Here is a 19023-nt window from a genome sequence, read left to right as displayed (position 1 = left end):
CTGTGCGTAGACAGGAGGCGGCGGGTTCAGCTGCGGGTACATTTCGTTCGGAGGAGCTTGGCCCATGGGCACACCAGCGGGATTATAAGGGGGTGGGTTCGTCCCATCTGAAAGAATTACACAATTTCACACTGCATGTAATCATGAAAATAATTGTCATGTAAAACAGATCATTAACCCTCAAGCTAGCTAAAACAAACGCTGATTTCTTTTTGATACTTTTAAATTTAAAAAAATGCAAGTTTATTCTGTGTTTTGTTTGTTTACAGTAAATTGTATTTCTGAATGTATCGCAAGTTTTTTCTCATGAACTTACACGCTCCTGGCGGGGGAACCTGCATCTGCGGTGGCTTTGCAATCACCGGTGGGTTCTTTCCGAACTCGGAAACAACCTGATGAAGGCACTGGGGCAACTTATGGGACTTGCTCCGCCAACCAGTCATATACTGTGGCGTCACCAGTCCATTTGAGTCCACAATGTTCGTGGGTTTCACAACCATATCAATCGTGGGTGTCACATGGATAATGGGAGGCTGGTTTGGAAACACTTCAGGCAAGTGGACATTTATTGGGATGTTGTATTGAACACCCTGATACTTGACAGGAATAGTTCCCCTCAAGCTGATCAAATTTTTGCCGGCTCCATTTGAATAAACTAAAAAATCACAATTATTCACCTGCGAATAAAGATACAACAAAAAATTGATTGTAATTATTGAACACTAAATAGAACTCTTTTGACTGCTTTAAACAAGTCAAACCAGATTACGGCCCATTATCATCAGAAAATTTGATATTTGAAAGCACCGGTTCAAAACAAGGCAAACAAGAAAAAAATGTCTACTGATGAATCAACAAGGAAAGAGAATCTGAAAGATATATAATTTCTACATTCTCGGAGATTTAAAACGACCTATAGATCTAGAGCATGTTACTTAACTATTCAGCGACTGTCTACGCATAAGTTTCATTATTACAGAGAGGCAAAGCTGCACATGGCAGTCAAAAGCAAAAAAATTCTCGGTAAATTTGTAGAAAATACCAAAAAAAAACGTTGAAGGAAATAAACTTTTGAAAAAGAAAACTTCGCACACTGGGGACCAACCTCACACCCTGGTTTTTATAGGAACATACGACTAATGCAGTGACGTCATGAAGTTTTACCGCATGGTTGGTACATGAAGTTAGCAGATATAACTCATGAGGATAAAATAACATCGCTTAAAAAACTTCGCACATAACTAACAGAAACATAGCTTTTGAACCTAGCGTTTAATGTTATATACTTTGCTTCATTTTGCTATCGGCAAAATGATAAATAGTTAGACCAATTGTCAGTTAACGCATGTTCGCTGATCGTGGTATAGCTTCTTCTTCTGAGGGGCCACTCCGCCCTGGTAGCTCAAACTGTGAGTGGATATACGATAGTCATCGCGTAAATTCATATTATATTGAGGCAAACTACCCTTATGCTTAAAAAGAGACAAAACTTGGAGAAGCGGGGTTGACAGCTATGCATAACAAAGCCTTAAGAATTCTACTTCATGAAATGCAGCTGATTTAACTGACGTAAGACTGAGTATAAACGCCTTTCGTAGATAAAATCTCATCACCATCCCCCTCCTGATAAAAGTTTGAGAAATAGGCAATCTATGTTGGATGGAGATTGAAGGAAACTGATGAAAAAATAATAATTCCGAAAAAAATTCAGATGGAAACAAATATATTCGAAAAAAGTTCAAATTTCTTTCAAACAAACTGGAATCAAGAACTGCCACAAAAAATACTTTGATGCAATCAGATTAAACCAAAGAAAAGATCGAAATTAGGCCATTTGTTTCAGCCGGCGGAACCATGAACAAAAAAACTTCAAAGCAAGAAAGCTGAAAAATGTCAAAAACACAAATTGAAACAGGAGTGGATGTAGACAGAGACAAGCGTAAGGCACCATTCCCGAAGACAAGAAAGGCAAATTTAACTAAAATGATGGATACAAACTCCAGTAAAAGTTTAAATCATTTCTCTACACAGTTTTCGTATGATGATCGCACTAATCACAACATGTTCGAGGAAAGTAGTAATCACAGAGGCGAAACTTGGCTTCGCAAATACTAGCCAAAACACGAAAACAAGCAGCTCTATAAGAGCAATAAGCAAATTTAGAAATAAGCCTCAAAGTAGTAAAAATTCGGCTAAGTCTGAGATTCGAACCTACGACCTAGAGATTAAGAGTCTCACATACTAGCCACTCAGACATGGACGCTTAATAGGTACCAAACACTAGCCTCAAATAAAGCAAAGAACAGATGCTACGCAAATTTCTAATGCTACAGTGAAATTTCCAATTAAGAGGTCACTTTTAACACAGAGGCGAAAAGGAGCAAAACGTTATCAATTTGGAATGGTTATTCGAATTTTTTTTCAGAAACAAGAACACTTTTCTAAAGCTAGACCTTTGGACTTGGATGAGTTAAACGACTTGGAAAATTGTCTAGAAGCGAAATTGTTTTCCAAATTGAAAGACAACGAGAAATAAATGCTCGATTTTTGCAATTCTTAGAGCAAAAAAACTTGTTCCAAAAATATGACAGGCGAACAAAATTGTATAAATGACAAGTCTCAATTGTATAAATACTCCAATAAGCCGCACATATTTGATGAAATGAGAAACAGATACCAATTTAACAAATTTATTTATTAAATTTTTGATCATAAAATGTTAGAAAACCAAAAAAGCATAAGCTCATTTTTTGACACCATTACATTTTACTTGGTACATATTTTTTACTTGGTATCTATCAATTTAAACTTAACTCTTGGTCTCAGATCCGTTCATACTTCTAGAGGAAAAATTGCAGTCATAGTTGGTTCGTTTCCTGTCGATGTAAGCTCGTAAGGGCCTTGTGCTTAGCTTTGGTGATAAGGAAGAAAATTTTTGATCAAGGAAAAATTGCTGTATATCTAGTTGATGAATCTGCTGGTATGCTTTAATCTTATTTTATTTAATGAAAATTTTAAACCATGCGAAACAAACGAATTGTAAGCCAAATACACCAAACAGAATGCATCATTACTTTTGTCAAAATTAAGCCATTTTTTCTGGAACAATTTTTGGCCAAAGTAAAATGCATTGGAGTGAAACGCTACAGGTTCCATTCGTTTCATTTGGCTAATTAAATCAGCACTGTAGTTAAAATCTGCACTTACCGATTAATTCACCAACAACTTGAAGAGATTTGTAGCACGACAGCGCATTATTGGCCTCCCTCTCTACGTCAAATTTGCTCGGATACTAAAAGAGCACCATCTTTGGCATACAGAGAAAAATTAAAGTACTGAAATCAATTTAATACTCAGGCGCATTTACTTCTACGAGGAACTCCTTCGGTACTCTTGCCATTTTCTTCTGAAAAGCAGACAGACTCAACCAAAGTTAACAGCACAGCTGGTTGGCTCTTTCCTCGTTCAATTTTTTTTCCTGAAACTCGATTTACGACAACCTATTTAGAATGACTTCTGATGTTCTTCACAGAAATAAATAAATGAGCGTGAACAAAGTATTACACAAGCTTTCTTCGGTGCAAACTAACGTTTAAATAACATACTGGGCGACATTCAAAACGCAAAAGCAAAACTTCGATGAGCCAAAAATTGTTGAAGGTAGATTTTTGAAAATTTGAGAAAACTACTAGCTTGCTCCGATAGATACACTAGTGGACAAAATTGAACACAATTTCAGGTTTTCAAAGATGATTTTGGACAACATTCACTGGGAGTTAAAATAAAACTAGCGTGTAGCGCACCTACGGTGCTTCGAATTTTTAACAATTCATAAAAACCGCATACATTGAAAATAAGATATGCTTCCTTTGAGTGTACCCTGACAGCAACCAATTACAGGGTTGGTAGTTTTGCAAACTTTTTTAATTCAAATTTTGAAAAATCATAAAATTTTTTTATTCTAAATGAACTAAGAAATAAACTTTGAAAATTTTTTAAATGAACTAAGAAACCTCACATTGCGTAAACTCAAAACAAAGAGCAGTCGCATTTGAACGCAAGATTTGCAACTCATAAGAGTACTGTCACAAAACCAAACCCAACTACAGGGTTGGGAATTTCAAATTGAGAAATTTTGAGAAAAAAAATTCATATCTCGAAAATTTCAACAACTTGAGTAATCAAATTGACGACAAGATTCGCAACTCCTGAGACTGTTTTGACAGTCGCCAACTAAAGGCTAGGAATTTCAAATTTAAAAAAAAATCAAATTTAAGTTATCTGAATTTTTTTAAGAAAAAAACAAAAAACGTCATATCTTAAAAACTACAAAGATTTGAGCAGCCTTCTTAAAGGCAAGATTCCAACCCCTGAGATTTCTCTGACAGACCCCAACTACAGGGTTAGAAATTGCAAACTTTGAAGAAAAAAAATAATTTTAAGTTTTCTGGAAAATTTTGGAAAAAATCATAAGAAACATCATATCTCAAAAACTACAAAGCTTTGAGCAGTCATATTTGGAAGCAAGATTTAAAAATCTTGGGAATACCCTGAAAAAGGCTCACTATAGAGGTGGGAACTTGAAATTGTGTCAAAATTTTTTATATCTAATTTCTATGAAAAATCTTGAGAAAACCATAAAAAACGTCAAATCTCAAAAACTATAAGGATTTGAACAATCATATTTAATTCAAAGGCAATACTTGCAACTCCTGAGAGTACTCTCACAGTTTTCAACTACAGGATTGAGATCTTCAAAACTTTTGAATTTTTTAAAACTCAAGTTTTTTGAAAAAATCATAAAACTTCATATCTTAAAAACTACCAGGATTTGAGTACTGAGATTTAGAGAAAAGATTTGCAACCCCTGAGAGTTCCCTAATGGCCTCCAACTAAAGGGTTAGGAATTTCAAATTTTGAAGAAAAAAATAAATTTAAGTTTTCTGGAAACCTTTAGAAAAAATCATAGGAAACATCATATCTCAAAAGATTTGAGCAGACGTATTTGGTAGCAAGATTTACAACTCCTGGGAGTACCCTGAAAGAGGCTCACTAGAGAGATGGGAACTCCATATTTTAAGTTGAAATTTTTTTATATCTAGTTGCTATGAAAAATCTTGAAAAAATCAAAAAACATTGTCATACCTCAAAAACTATAAGGATTGAGTACTGAGATTTGGAGGAAAGATTTGCAACCCCTGAGAGTTCCCTAGCGGCCCCCAGCTGAAGGGTTAGGAATTTCATGTTTTGAAAAACGTCAAAAAATTTTAGCAGTCATGTTTGAAATTAAAATTCGCAACTCCTTGAAAAACGTCAAAAACATTAAAAAAATTCAATTTAATTTTTCTGAAAAACTTAAAATTCGCAACTAGAGATGGGAACTTCAAATTTTAGCAGTCAAAAACGTCAAAAAATCATATCTCGAAAACTACAAGAATTTCAGCAGTCATGTTTGAAAAACGTCAAAAAATTTTAGCAGTCATGTTTGAAAGTAAAATTCGCAACTCCTGAAAAACGTCAAAAAATTAAATTTAAGTTTTCTGAAAAACTTCTTAAAATTCGCAACTAGAGATGGGAACTTCAAATTTTAGCAGTCAAAAACGTCAAAAAATCATATCTCGAAAACTACAAGAATTTCAGCAGTCATGTTTGAAAAACGTCAAAAAATTTTAGCAGTCATGTTTGAAAGTAAAATTCGCAACTCCTGAAAAACGTCAAAAAATTAAAGTTAAGTTTTCTGAAAAACTTCATAAATTCGCAACTAGAGATGGGAACTTCAAATTTTAGCATTCAAAAACGTCAAAAAATCATATCTCGAAAACTACAAGAATTTTAGCAGTCATGTTTTGAAAAACGTCAAAAAATTTTAGCAGTCATGTTTGAAAGTAAAATTCGCAACTCCTGGGATAATTTTACTTTCAAACATGTAAAATTCGCAACTCCTGGGAGTACCCTGAAAAAGCATCACTATAGAGATGGGAACTTCAAATTTTTTGAAGTTCTTTATATCTAATTTCTTTGAAAAATCCTGAAAAACGTCAAATCTCAAAAAATACAAGGATTTGAGCAGTCAAATTTAGAGGCAAGACTCGCAACTCCACTCCTGAGATTACTCTCAAAGTTTCCAACTACAGGATTGAGATCTTCAAAGTTTTTGAATTTGAAAATCATTTAAAAAAGTCATATCTCGAAAACTACAAGAATTTGAGAAGTGAGATTTGGAGGTAAGATTCGCAACCCCTTAGAGTATCCTGACAGCCCCTAAATAAAAGGTTGAGAAATTCAAATTTTCAGAAACTTTTGAAAATTAAGTTTTCTAGAATTTTCTGAAAAATCTCGAAGACTGCCGTATCTCGTAACCTAAAAGGATTTGCTCATTCATATATGGAGGCCAAAATCGCAACACCGCGGGGAAACCCTGACAGCATCCCACTACTATGTTGCTAATTTCAAACTTGTCGAAATAAACACTGACTTCAAACGTAAAAAAAATCTTTTGTAAAACATGCAAAAAGACTACGTTGAAAAAGCTTAAGCATGGAGAGATAGATAGTGAAGCAAGTTTGCAAGATTTCACACTTTCTACAACCACAATTCTATTTAGAATAAAAGTTCAGCGAAAATCTTCATGATGCGCTTTCAGTGTTTCAATGTCGCCCAGTTTATTTGGACAACTTATGTTGTGATTTTACGAGGGTGTGTGGGAAACTGGGAAAGAACCAAAATGAAATTTTGGCAATTTCAAAACTATAATCAAAACTCAATAGCTTAACTTAAGTTCGTTTTTTTTCTCGCCTGATTGAAAAAAAAACACTGTAAAATTTTATATATGTTTACTGAAGACAACCTTTTTTACACTGAAGCGCAGAAGATGATTGGATAATAAGTCATTAGAAGAACAATAAATTGTTATTAATTGGAATTTACAATTCTACAAGAACAAAGTTTCCAACTACAGGATTGAGATCTTCAAAGTTTTTGAATTTGAAAATCATTTAAAAAAGTCATATCTCGAAAACTACAAGAATTTGAGAAGTGAGATTTGGAGGTAAGATTCGCAACCCCTTGGAGTATCCTGACAGCCCCTAAATAAAAAGTTGAGAAATTCAAATTTTCAGAAACTTTTGAAAATTAAGTTTTCTAGAATTTTCTGAAAAATCTCGAAGACTGCCGTATCTCGTAACCTAAAAGGATTTGCTCATTCATATATGGAGGCCAAAATCGCAACACCGCGGGGAAACCCTGACAGCATCCCACTACTATGTTGCTAATTTCAAACTTGTCGAAATAAACACTGACTTCAAACGTAAAAAAAATCTTTTGTAAAACATGCAAAAAGATTACGTTGAAAAAGCTTAAGCATGGAGAGATAGATAGTGAAGCCCGCATTTAAACATATAGTAGATAGATTTTTATATAGACCAATTTAAAAATAGACCATTTTTACAGGGGGTATATGATCAAAGCTGCTCTCAATAAAATTTAAAAAATTTGGTTTACAAGACTTACCAGCTTATTCCGGTTAAGCCAGTTTTCATCATCTGCACTTAAATTTGCATAGGAGTGAACTCTTTTTCGAATGAGCGGGAAAAAAAACTGTATCGAACAATTTCGCACATTTTGAAACCATTACGCAGATGGTGAAAACTGGCCTTTTCAGCCCCAGAAAAATATGGTGAGTCTTTGAAACCGAATATCGATCATTTCATAGAGGCCAGTTTTGATCATTTGCTCTTGGTCTATGTAAAAAAAATTTTAAACTCCCAGTGAATGTTGTCTCCAAAATCATCTTTGAAAATAGGCATTTCAAAGAAAAAAAAACTAATTTTGCAACAGATTTTGACGTTTTGCATGGAAAATAAGCTTTGAAAAACTTTATGGCAAAAACAACGTAAATAACGGCTTATGTTATACCTGATTCCATATTCCAGAATGTTCCGACCATAGTCTTTAAAAAATACAAAATAAAGCTTTTTTTCAAATTAGTTTTTCTGCGTAGTGTGATAAAAAAAGTCTTATGTAAAAGTATATTTTAGGCATATTGAAAATTCATAGTAATACAGGCAAATAAGACAACAAAATTTTTTTACAGAAAATTGACTAGAAAAACGAAAAAAAATCAATTTTTTTTTTCAAACTTTGTTTCCCAGAATGGAGCTTAAAAACTCAAAATAAAATTAAATTGCCTGAAATTAAGTTTTTAGGGCTTAAATTTGAAAGTTCTCCTAATTAGGCTGTTGTAAGCCTGTTCCCTGTTCGCTTGCCTTATTCGCTCGAATTAAGACGGAAAAGCAAAAATTTCAAACAATTTTTTCTCAACACTGACTGGTTTGAATCACGACTGAAAGGGCTTTAAAATGATATATCACTCAACCCAGTCCATTGATTATTTGTGGTAGTTGGTTTAGCGTGGAAAACAAAAAGAAAAAAACTAAAACACACCCGAATACAAAGTTCCTTCCCATTTTCAATGGTCGGAACAAAAAGAAACAAACGTAAACTAGTTGCTGAAATGCGATCAAATTTGCTTCAAAAGCGTTAGTTTGCAAGATTTCACACTTTCTACAACCACAATTCTATTTAGAATAAAAGTTCAGCGAAAATCTTCATGATGCGCTTTCAATGTCGCCCAGTTTATTTGGACAACTTATGTTGTGATTTTACGAGGGTGTGTGGGAAACTGGGAAAGAACCAAAATGAAATTTTGGCAATTTCAAAACTATAATCAAAACTCAATAGCTTAACTTAAGTTCGTTTTTTTTCTCGCCTGATTGAAAAAAAAACACTGTAAAATTTTATATATGTTTACTGAAGACAACCTTTTTTACACTGAAGCGCAGAAGATGATTGGATAATAAGTCATTAGAAGTCATATGCTTTTCTTATTAATTGGAATTTACAATTCTACAAGAACTAAAATAAATATTCATTTTAAATTGGACAAATAAATTCATTTCATTCACAGACATTTACAATGTACTTGGCTGATTTTTCCTCAAATACGTAACTGTGTGTTTCGGCGTTCGATCGCGCTCTGAAATCATTCTTATATACTCAAAAATATATTTCTCAACCGTCATCATAGATCCCAGCTCGAACCGACAGTATTTCTCATTCATTACGATCGGCGGCAGACTGGCACTCGATGAACCAGAGGGACTAACGTTGCTTCTGTTTGGAATACTTCGTTGAATCACTCTTAACTCGCCTAGAAAAAAGTCATCTGGTTCACGACGTGAAATTGTGATTTCAGCGCAATGGTTTGATCCAAAAGCTTCAATCGTATGCTTTTCTTCAGGGACAATAACACATCCAGTCATGTTTTCATTCGAAATTTCTTCTATTTCAAATAACTTATCATCATAAATTTCAGGATCTTGAGATGCGCGCTTAGTCTTCCACAAAGAATCATAACTCGCTTGTTTCCTGACCAAAATATCTGATATTTGAGAGGGCTTTATTAGAGAACAGTGCACAAAGTTTTTTCTTGGCATAGCACGAGGGTGATTTCTAAGAAACACAGCTGACCTCGAGGGTTTGTAATTTCTAATCTGGTTTATAGAATGCAGAGGCCTGCTAGTAATTCTGGAAGACAACAGCTTTTTCAAATTCCGCCTTGAGGCGCAAAAAGATAATTGATTTTTGAAATTTTTGACATTACGAGTTTTATTGTTTTTTGTATTATTACACAACTTGTGCGAGTTTTTCGGTTCAATTTCAAGATCCAAATCCGGGTTTAACCCCACCAGCATTTCTTTCTCAAATTGCACGTCGACATCATTTGAGTCCAAAACAAACTTGGACACTTTGGATTCTGCAGTTTTTAGGCTCCTAAGGTACACCATCAAAACATCATGGGAGAACTTAAGCACCGTATGTATGGTTTCTGATCGTCCTTCATGTGAAACCTCTACAAAAATTATGCCATTCCAAAGAAGCTTGGGTGCGCTTGGGTTTAATAGCAGATCCAAAATACATGACGGAATTTCACCCGCTATCACACAATCTAGGAACTCGAGATCATCGTATTGACAGTCAAAACTATTGACTACTTGGTAACTGTCGTCAATTACACTTATTGAATAACTGTTTGATTTCAGCACTACTCTTATAAAAGGTTGTTTTAAATATCGGATAACTTGGGATGTCAGCCACGACTGATCAAATAAGACTTCATTTGTGAGGTCCTGTATTTGAACCAGTGATTGCAACTTTCCTTTCAAGCCTTTCGTAATCTCGTCAACTATGGATTCCATAGATGTGAGTTATTCCTTCATAAGTTGCACTGAAACTCATATGATCTCTGAAACAAATCAAGCTGAACGACAAAAAATAATCAAGCTCAATGTTTGCTCAACGCTATCAGCATAGCAACCTATAATCTTAGTCAAAGGGGAAGGGGAGCTGGCCCAGTCTTTGTCGTTAGTTTATTTCGATTAGTCTTAACTTAAAGTGAAAAACCAGTGCCAGTTATATAATAAGAGTCTATAGTGCCGTTTTGAGCTTACAAGAGGACGCTATTTAATGCAAATAGGGGATTGCCTCCAATTCCTCCAAGAGCACAAATTATCATTGAAACCAGTTTCTCCCACACAATTAGAATTGCGAAATTATTCGACACTTCAATTTGGATTTGTAGTTCTCATTTATCACGAGTGCCTTGAAATGAAATGGTTCCGAGCGCCGAAAAAATAAATAGTATTGTCAGATAAACTAGCTTTAACCTCCACTGCAAGCAACGAAGCGTCGATTTGCCGTCTTGTAATTGTCTCTCACAAGATTGTCCGTCGACTTCAGCTGTACTGCGCGCTTAGAACGGCAGGTATAGAGCCAGCCACATGTAGCTTTTACCAGTTGAGTTTTTTTTAGCGGGAATGTTGTTGTTGGTGTAGTTGCCTCGTCGAGAATCGTTTGTAGCGCTGTAAATTATCCTTTAAAACCATCTTTTCGCTCAATCGTTTTCTGGTTGCGCAAAACAGTGATTGTCCAACCGCGTAGATTTTTTACAGCATAAGGAGAGCTGTCGGACCCTTCTTGATATCGCGTTCGGTATTGCTCTTTAACGCGGCTAATGCCCATGACAGCTTGCACCGAACTATCAGGAAAACTGGTATGTCGAAGATACTTGTACAGTGAACAGTTTTTGTTGCTGCTGGTTACGTAGCTCATCTGAGTATAATGATAAAAGACCTAACGTAGCTGGCTGTATTAGTGTTGTGTGTTCCAATACTTGCTGCAGACTTGAAGACCTTTTGACTTTACTGAAAGCGCCTCGAAAGGTAGGCTGCAGTTGCTGACTTAATTGCTACCGTAGAGATCGAGCTTGCTGACGATTTATGAACAACTGTTGCAGTTTTCGTCTACTGTGTAGCAGCGTACTTTGATACCAATGTTGAATGGCGCACCCGGCAAAAAAGGTATATGAGTTTTGATGTTGCTAATTTTAAATCCTGGATCTCAGTAACGACTTGCCTCCGTTAAGTTCGAGTCGAGCTGCATATTATTGCAATTATGATTGTGCGAACGAAACGTCTTTTGTCATTTGAAAGGTTCAACAATGTTTTCCTCGGAAGTTGCTGCTCTTCTGGTTCTTTCAAAAACGGGTTGACTCCAATATAATATCTTTAGGTATCTTTTGAACATGTCGCAGTTGCTGCTTCAGCTTACTTTTTTTCGCTGCTCTATCTGAATTTTGACAAACTGATCAGGCTGGTTGTCAAATAGATGTTTGTTCGCGGCATGATGATTTCATGCCAATGATTTGATCATGGCAGTACAATTCTGTACGAACCAACTAAATTCTTGTTTGATGAAACTCGTTCTCTACTGATGAGCACCAACTATCTCCTTATGGACTACTAATTGTTCTACCTAAAGGTAGACTGTTTGTTATTCTTTATTTTTTTCAATTTGAATTTCAGTTTTACTTAGAATTATTATCGTCCCTACAGGTCCTGACTTTTACTTTGGTACCCTCTAAGTAAGGTCCCAACCGAACTCTTCTACTGACGCCACTAGCCCTAAATTCCAAGTTCATTTTAAGTATCTAACTAAGTTGTGCAAATATCAAGTCAATTTTCACCTCTAACCGAGTTATGTTTAATTATTCAATCTCCCGAATATTTTATCTAATTATCCCATATCTTTTACTTTCTTCCATGGCCAGGCGAAAAAAACATTCAGGGGGAAATACCAGCCCGTAACCTTCCCAAAAATTTATTAAGTAACTTATTCTAAATCCAACTATCTAGCTCCTGGGGGCGAGCCGTTCCTTTCCTCGGGGTCCAATTTAGTCAATAAGCTACAACCCGGAAGCTAATAGATTATCTTGTCCTGTCAAAAAATTTTAGGGTCCTAATACCCTTTTCCTGCGTATGCATGAGCTAATTGTCGTGCGATAACTTTTCTGTGGTCTAATCGTAATTCTATTAATAGCACATTCGCCAAGCTAAATTGGACTCAATGTTTGCCAAGTGCACTCTTGTTCAATCCAATACTGCAAGGTAAAAACTATATCCTTTTCAGCTTCTGCTTCATTTCCCATTAGATAAGTTCCCTCCCACTTATTATTAAAGTGAACGATTCCGATTCGAACGGGTTGAGGCTGGGGAATACGCCACTTTCCTGTGTTTATCTCGGGGTTTTCGTGCAACGTGATCACATTTCCCGTGGGAGGGCTTGGAACACCGGAAGGGGTCGTCGCAGGGGTTCAGGTTTTTTGGGATTCTTTTTCGAGGTTGGGTTCTTGTGTCTATTGCCGCCATAAAATCAATATACCCTTGCTCAATATTTGGTTTAAATTTCCCACTTCCAGTCTAAGTGTATTTTTCCAATTGTTAATAACTTCAGGTCCAATCGTCAGATTTCGTTCAGGTGTTGACACTCGATGCGTATCTTGCTTTATCTATCATATAGCAAAAATTGTGACTCCCTGCGTTCAGTGGGGGCCGAGAAACGTCTTCCGTAAGTCCGAGATGCGGACTATTAACTTGGGGCATTTGTCAGCGCTGTATATCAGTAAGTTTTTCTCCTGGTCTAATACGGTTGCATGTGTTTCCTAATAGAACCACGAGGATGATTGGCATTAAAAGTTCCTCTCGCTGTGTTGCCGGGTGTCCCTAGAACTTTTTATAGCCTATCTTAATACATGAGCATAAGCTGGATTTTCTGACATCTCGGGGCGTTGTAGCCTCGTAGTGGACCGACTTCGTGCAGATCTTATTAGTGCTATGTAGGGTCATGTGAGGGTCGAGAATGCTGCTACATGCATTCAAAAATTTAAATATCGGTTTTTGGGAAAGTATCAATAATGACGTTAAAACCTTAACTTTCTCTAAATTTTGATGGTTCTGATTCGTTCATCTTAGGCTAATAATCACTCAACTGCTTTTAAACTATCGTAGCGTACAATTCTAAAATCTATAAAAGCAAGGTAACGCTGTCCACAGCGAATTTACTATTAGTTGACTTCACAGTAGAAACACCGATTCTAGAAGTGCACATCTCAAAAACCCACGAGAAGTGCTCGTGATAGAGATCCAGCTCCATTAATGGCAACTTTCAGACATCCGTCGAAATAGGCTTCATAAATCAAAATTGAGTGAATATCTTTCAAACAAAAAAGCATCCAATTCACATCATTTAGCGTGATCTTTATTCTTTACACCCGAGTAAGTTCAGTATCAAAATAAAGCAATTGCAATTTTAGATAATCTTTATATTCATATTTTATATTGAACCCAGGTGGTTACTGATTTTGCGCGGAAAAAGAAACTTAAAAGATAAATGAATATAAAATTCCTTCCCGCTTTGTGGCCAGATTAGTTATAAAAACAGTTAACAGAGATTGTCAGGTGAAATCAGATAAAGTTCATCAACTTGCAGCTTCTAGAAAACCTACTATCTACTACTGGGTTCAATCATTAAAGATATTTTTTTCCAAATTGTATAAGGTCAAAGTGAGTTTTTTACGACCGACACTACAGCGTAGGGCGATTGTTCATTTCCCATTTGGATTACCACAAAGAAATCTCGTAGGGCGTCATGTGTGGTGTCGTATTACAGTCCCATTGGTCATGCTTGTTCGCCAAAAAATCGAAAACTTTTAGTAACCGACTCTACTTAATATTTTTAGCTTCTCTTGCTTTTAGATTGCTTGGTTTTCAACGCAATTTGGAAAAATTCAATTTTTTGAAGTCGAACCCAGTGAATTTTATGTATCCTGCAGCTTTTAGTTTACGGATACTTGATACTTTCATCTTCAAATCTGTTTGAGATGTATTTTTGTTCCGTTTCCGACAACAAGGTTAACAAATTTAGCTAAATTGTTTCTTCTTTTTGGCGGACATTTGTTGTTGAAGTGAAAGCGAGACTTCATTGCCGAACTCAATGCTCTAAATTCAAGGCAAACTAACAAAATACACAAAAACTACAAATATTGTTTAGAACACACGTGCAGGCTAATCAGCATACCGATTCAGAACTAACAACTGCGTACAATTTTATTTCAGAAAAGATTAGACAAGCTGGTAAGGATAATTTGAAAAACAACCTTGCGGAAACTAAGCTGCACGCAGTTAAATTTAAAAAATGAATTGAGAAAAAAACCGGCTGAATTACTAGGTATACACCAACAGAAACAAGACTGCTCGTATCAGGGGAAGCCTTGAACATTCCGACTACCTTTTAAGGTTTATGGAGCAGTAAAACATGAAAAAAAATAGATATAAAATAAAACCTCAGACAACTTTTTTCTTCAGACAAATTTCATTTTGATAAAATAAAACAATATGTTTCCGAAGAAAATAAAACCACCCCGAGCACAAATATTCTGTTACTTTCGTTACGAGACCTAGTCGATCAATGAAGGTTATCTTGCAATATCTTGCTAAATGAGGGTTATCTTGGAAGATAGAGGTTATCTTACAAGATGGAAGTTATCTATTACAAGATCTTGCAAGATAACAAACTATGAAATTTTTCCACAAAACCTTATTCTGAGCGCCAGAAAAAAATTAGGGAGATCCAATTTGACTACGGTCACAAAAAATTCTGAGTTTAAGTTCGGATAAACAATTTAGGTTAAACAAGTGTTAAAACTGTTCATATGTTTGCTCAGTTTTCATTTTTCGTAAGGTAAATAGTTTCACGTTGTCGTTATAACTTATGCATTTCAAATTAAGATTTTTAAAAACGTATTTTTTTTGTTTTAATGGAATTTTTCCTCTATTTTTGCAACTCTTGCGGTTAAATTTCAATTTTTTTTAAATTTTAATGATCAGATTCAATTAGCTTCAGATACTTTGTATGTTGTTTTCACATAAATCCGATAAAAAATTATGTTCATCTTATTATGACATTATATTTTTCTTTTATTTGGTTGGTTTGTTCAAGTATTCAAATGTTTTTACTTGTTACTGGTATTGCTTCCTTCCTACACTTTAAAATTGTACGAAAGTTACTGCTGCATAATTGTTTGAAAAACAAAAAAAACGCCAATGATTATGATTGCTCGAAAAATGTCCATTGAACTGTAGTCATTAGCTTCTAAAAAGTTCAAGAGAAAATTGTTTTTAATCAGGGGTTAAAATACGCTGGCTTGTCGCAAGTGTCTGAAAAACTTTTTAAAACTTTACGACGCAAAAAGAACGTAATAGAAGCCTAAAGAGAACGAAATGCTATCGGAATATTTTGTACCATGCAAAAAAAATTCAAGTTTTCATGCAATCGAAGTTTTCTTTCGCACAAATTAAAGAAAAACTTCAAGTATGTATCATGTAAAACTTGAAAAAACAAATAAAACTCTGTTTACCAGAGACACGCTGTGTAAAGAACACACTGATAACTTTCTGGTTTGTAAAGTATCATAGACCAAAAAGCTTGTCTCAGCGCAATTAGAAATGATTTCTCTTCCGCCTTATATCGCCGCTGACAAGTTAACAGATTTAAATAGATCGCTCGTTAATTATCGTGTCAGGACATTTGTGTCCCAGACATTTATGTCCCGGCAAAAACAGTCCAAAATGCAAAAAGTGTCCAAGACATTTGGTTCCCAGACAAAATTGTCCCAAAATTGTCCAGGCTATTGCCACACTAGTTAATGACCGGATTAATTTGATAAGCTCTCAATAGGAAGGATTAAATCGATAAGGCCACGCAACTGAGCACTTAGACCAGAAATTACTTCGCCTAGCATATTAGAGACGAAATTAACACAGGACTCAAATCATTTACACATACCTACACAATTATTGCTTGATTGATAATGTTGCCAAACGTAGACACGAGAGATCATAATTTCATTGTTATTGCTCTCGAGTTCGTGTTGACAATGGAAATTCTTATGACAAATAAAAACAACGAAATGCTAGTTTATGATGCATACGCATACTTCAAACATCGGATTCTAACAGACACCTCAACTTCGTGGCGATGTATTTTATCGAAATGCAATGGCCGTGTGCGCACTTTCCAAGATAACGTCACTATCATAAATGAACACAGTCATTTTCCCGATCCAGCCGATATTGAAAAACGAAAATTCAGGACAGCTCTCAAAACAAGAGCAGTTGTGTCAGATGAGCCACCCCGTCAAACAATTCTTTCCGTACAAAGAGACATCAACAGAGAGACTGCAGCAGTAATCCCGAGCTATTCTGCCAACCAGAGGACAATTAATAGAGTCAAACAGGAAAAACGGCCCAGAATGCAGGAACCCCAATCCCTAACTGATTTTGAACTGCCAGAGTTGCTGAAAGTGACACACAGCGGCGAGCGTTTCCTTCATTTTGACTCTGGACCTAATGATACCAAGCGAATAATGGTTTTCACCACTCTTCCGGGACTCGACATTCTCAGTGGCGCTGATGATTGGTTCTGCGATGGCACCTTTTCTACGGCCCCGACTGTGTTTTTTCAGATATACACCATCCACGCTTCAGTCGAGGGAATTCTGATTCCTATTGTGTATGCATTGCTTCCAGACAAGAAAGAAGAAACGTATTTTCGACTTTTGAGCTGCTTCGACATTGAATTCCCTAAACGAGCCACCATTGATTTCGAAATAGCGGTCAAAAATGCGTTCAATTCAGTATCCAAAAATGTACAAATTCAATACTGTTATTTCCATTTGAGCCAAAGCGTCTGGCGTCACATTCAGACTACTGGAAACACAAACAACTACAGACTAGATCTGGAAATCCGAGAGCATGTCCGAATGCTGCTGAGTATCGCTTTCCTGCCTGTAAGTAATGTTTCTACTACTTTTGAAACTCTTCAGAAGACATGCCCTGAGACAGCCCACCCAATCTTCAATTACTTTGAGGACAATTACGTTGGTCGGCTCTCGGCGGCAAATGGAACTCGTCAAAACCCCAGATTTGACGTTGACAGCTGGAGTTGTCATCAACGTGTAATAACCGGGCGACCCAGAACCAACAATGCTGTTGAAGGTTGGAATAGCAACTTCGTCAAACTCGTGAATGGCAAGCACCCATCATTTCCCAAACTCATAGAAAAATTTCAAGACGAACAGAAAAACGCTGAAATCTTGATCAAAAAAATGTGTGCCGGGCAAAGAGTGTCACGTTATAAAAAACCTCTTTATGTCAAACTTGACAAAAATCTTGCACCGTTAATTATACCAAACTGTCAATTTCAAATACTAATAACTTTACGAAAAACAAACGCAGGTATTTTTTTAATTTTGAGCTTACGGCGTCGATAATTTAGATGATAAAAAACTACATTAGCCTAAGTTTATATCCTCCGCATAAATTGTATTTTAGCGCCGGATTGTATTTTTAAATTGTAATAAAAACGAACATAAGAAACACAAAAACGTGCGACTACGGTTGGTAAAAGCGAACTCGTAATACAACGAAAAGCGTTTGCTTTCCTGAATATGTTTAATACAGGGAAGATAATGTTCTCATCAATGGTGGCGTTGTTTTGCGATACATTTTGAATTCAAAAAAATCTGTATAAAAATATAACTTGATATATTTTCAATAGTAATTTACAAAAACTTCAAATAAAGAATCAATCTTTTTGAATTACCTCATTTTTAAAAGTCTGAGGACCTAGTAGACCAATTCAATCAAAGAATTCTAACAGCTAATATCTCTCTAAGTCAGACTAAGAAACTATTTCAGCCTCATTCTTTTATAAGCCCCGGTTCATTGGTTATTTAAATCTGCTGCTACATTAACAGCAGATTGTTTTCCGCGTATCTTTTGTAGTGTAAATTAATACCGAAGGTGTGAGTTTCCTTCACGTTCCCATTTTCAACAGCATCATACGCTACAACTTGACCCCCTGAAATGAATTCGTAGTCTTCTGAGAAGTACATTTCATAGCGCCACAATGCATCACCTTGCCAGTCGGTTGGATGCCACTCTATATCTCCTCTAAAAGTTCTCGCTTCTTCATTCAATTCGCAATTTATGAAATACTTTTTCTCCGGAGGTCGTTCACCGTTTGCCAAACTGGGCCAGAACTTACACCGATCACTCTCGTAAGAAATGTAACAATTGTCAGGCACAGAGTCAAAATGATAGGATGCCAAACCGAGAGTTCCGCCTTGAATATAAACACTGCCCTCAATTTTGTTAGCCCTTTTCAGCAAAAACTCGCCGCTTTCAACGATCTTCAAGACATAAGCGTTAATCGGAGTCCGACAATAGGGACAAGTTTTATTTTCTGACAGAAGAACAGCAATAATACAACTTTTGCAGAAAAAATGCCCGCACGGAGTTTCACAGGGCGACATTAAAGAGTCAAAGCAGATAGGACAGATCAAAGAATGAGTTCGCCGAAACTTTTCCACTTGTTGATCGTTTGATTTTAAAGTATAGCATTTGTACTTGAGATCGGATCCGTATTTGTATTCAGCTTTCAAATGAGTTTTGGCTGAGTCTGAATACACCTGACACTTACCACGTTCAATTGAACTAATATATCGTCCGGAAGATTTCAAACAATTACTATTTTGCAGCATATTTGCCAAGTTTTCAAGTCTCGATG

The 19023-nt window shown here is 35.9% G+C and overlaps 1 protein-coding gene across 1 annotated transcript in view; it reads right to left on the bottom strand.

Annotated features, from left to right (window-relative positions):
- Window positions 1-17849: 17849 nt before the first annotated feature.
- Window positions 17850-19023, bottom strand: part of LOC134846906 (protein arginine N-methyltransferase 1-like) — a 443857-nt gene continuing 442683 nt past the window's right edge. Inside the window, exon 3 of the transcript XR_010162834.1 lies at window positions 17850-18950. The gene's annotated coding sequence lies outside the window, so the exon portion shown is untranslated. The remainder of the gene's footprint in view (window positions 18951-19023) is intronic.

The sequence above is a fragment of the Symsagittifera roscoffensis genome, chromosome 5 (genome assembly GCF_963678635.1).
Source record: "Symsagittifera roscoffensis chromosome 5, txSymRosc1.1, whole genome shotgun sequence".
NCBI classification, from domain to species: domain Eukaryota; kingdom Metazoa; phylum Xenacoelomorpha; order Acoela; family Convolutidae; genus Symsagittifera; species Symsagittifera roscoffensis.
Note: the sequence above shows the minus strand (reverse complement) of the source record. Positions and strands in the feature narration are given on the sequence as shown.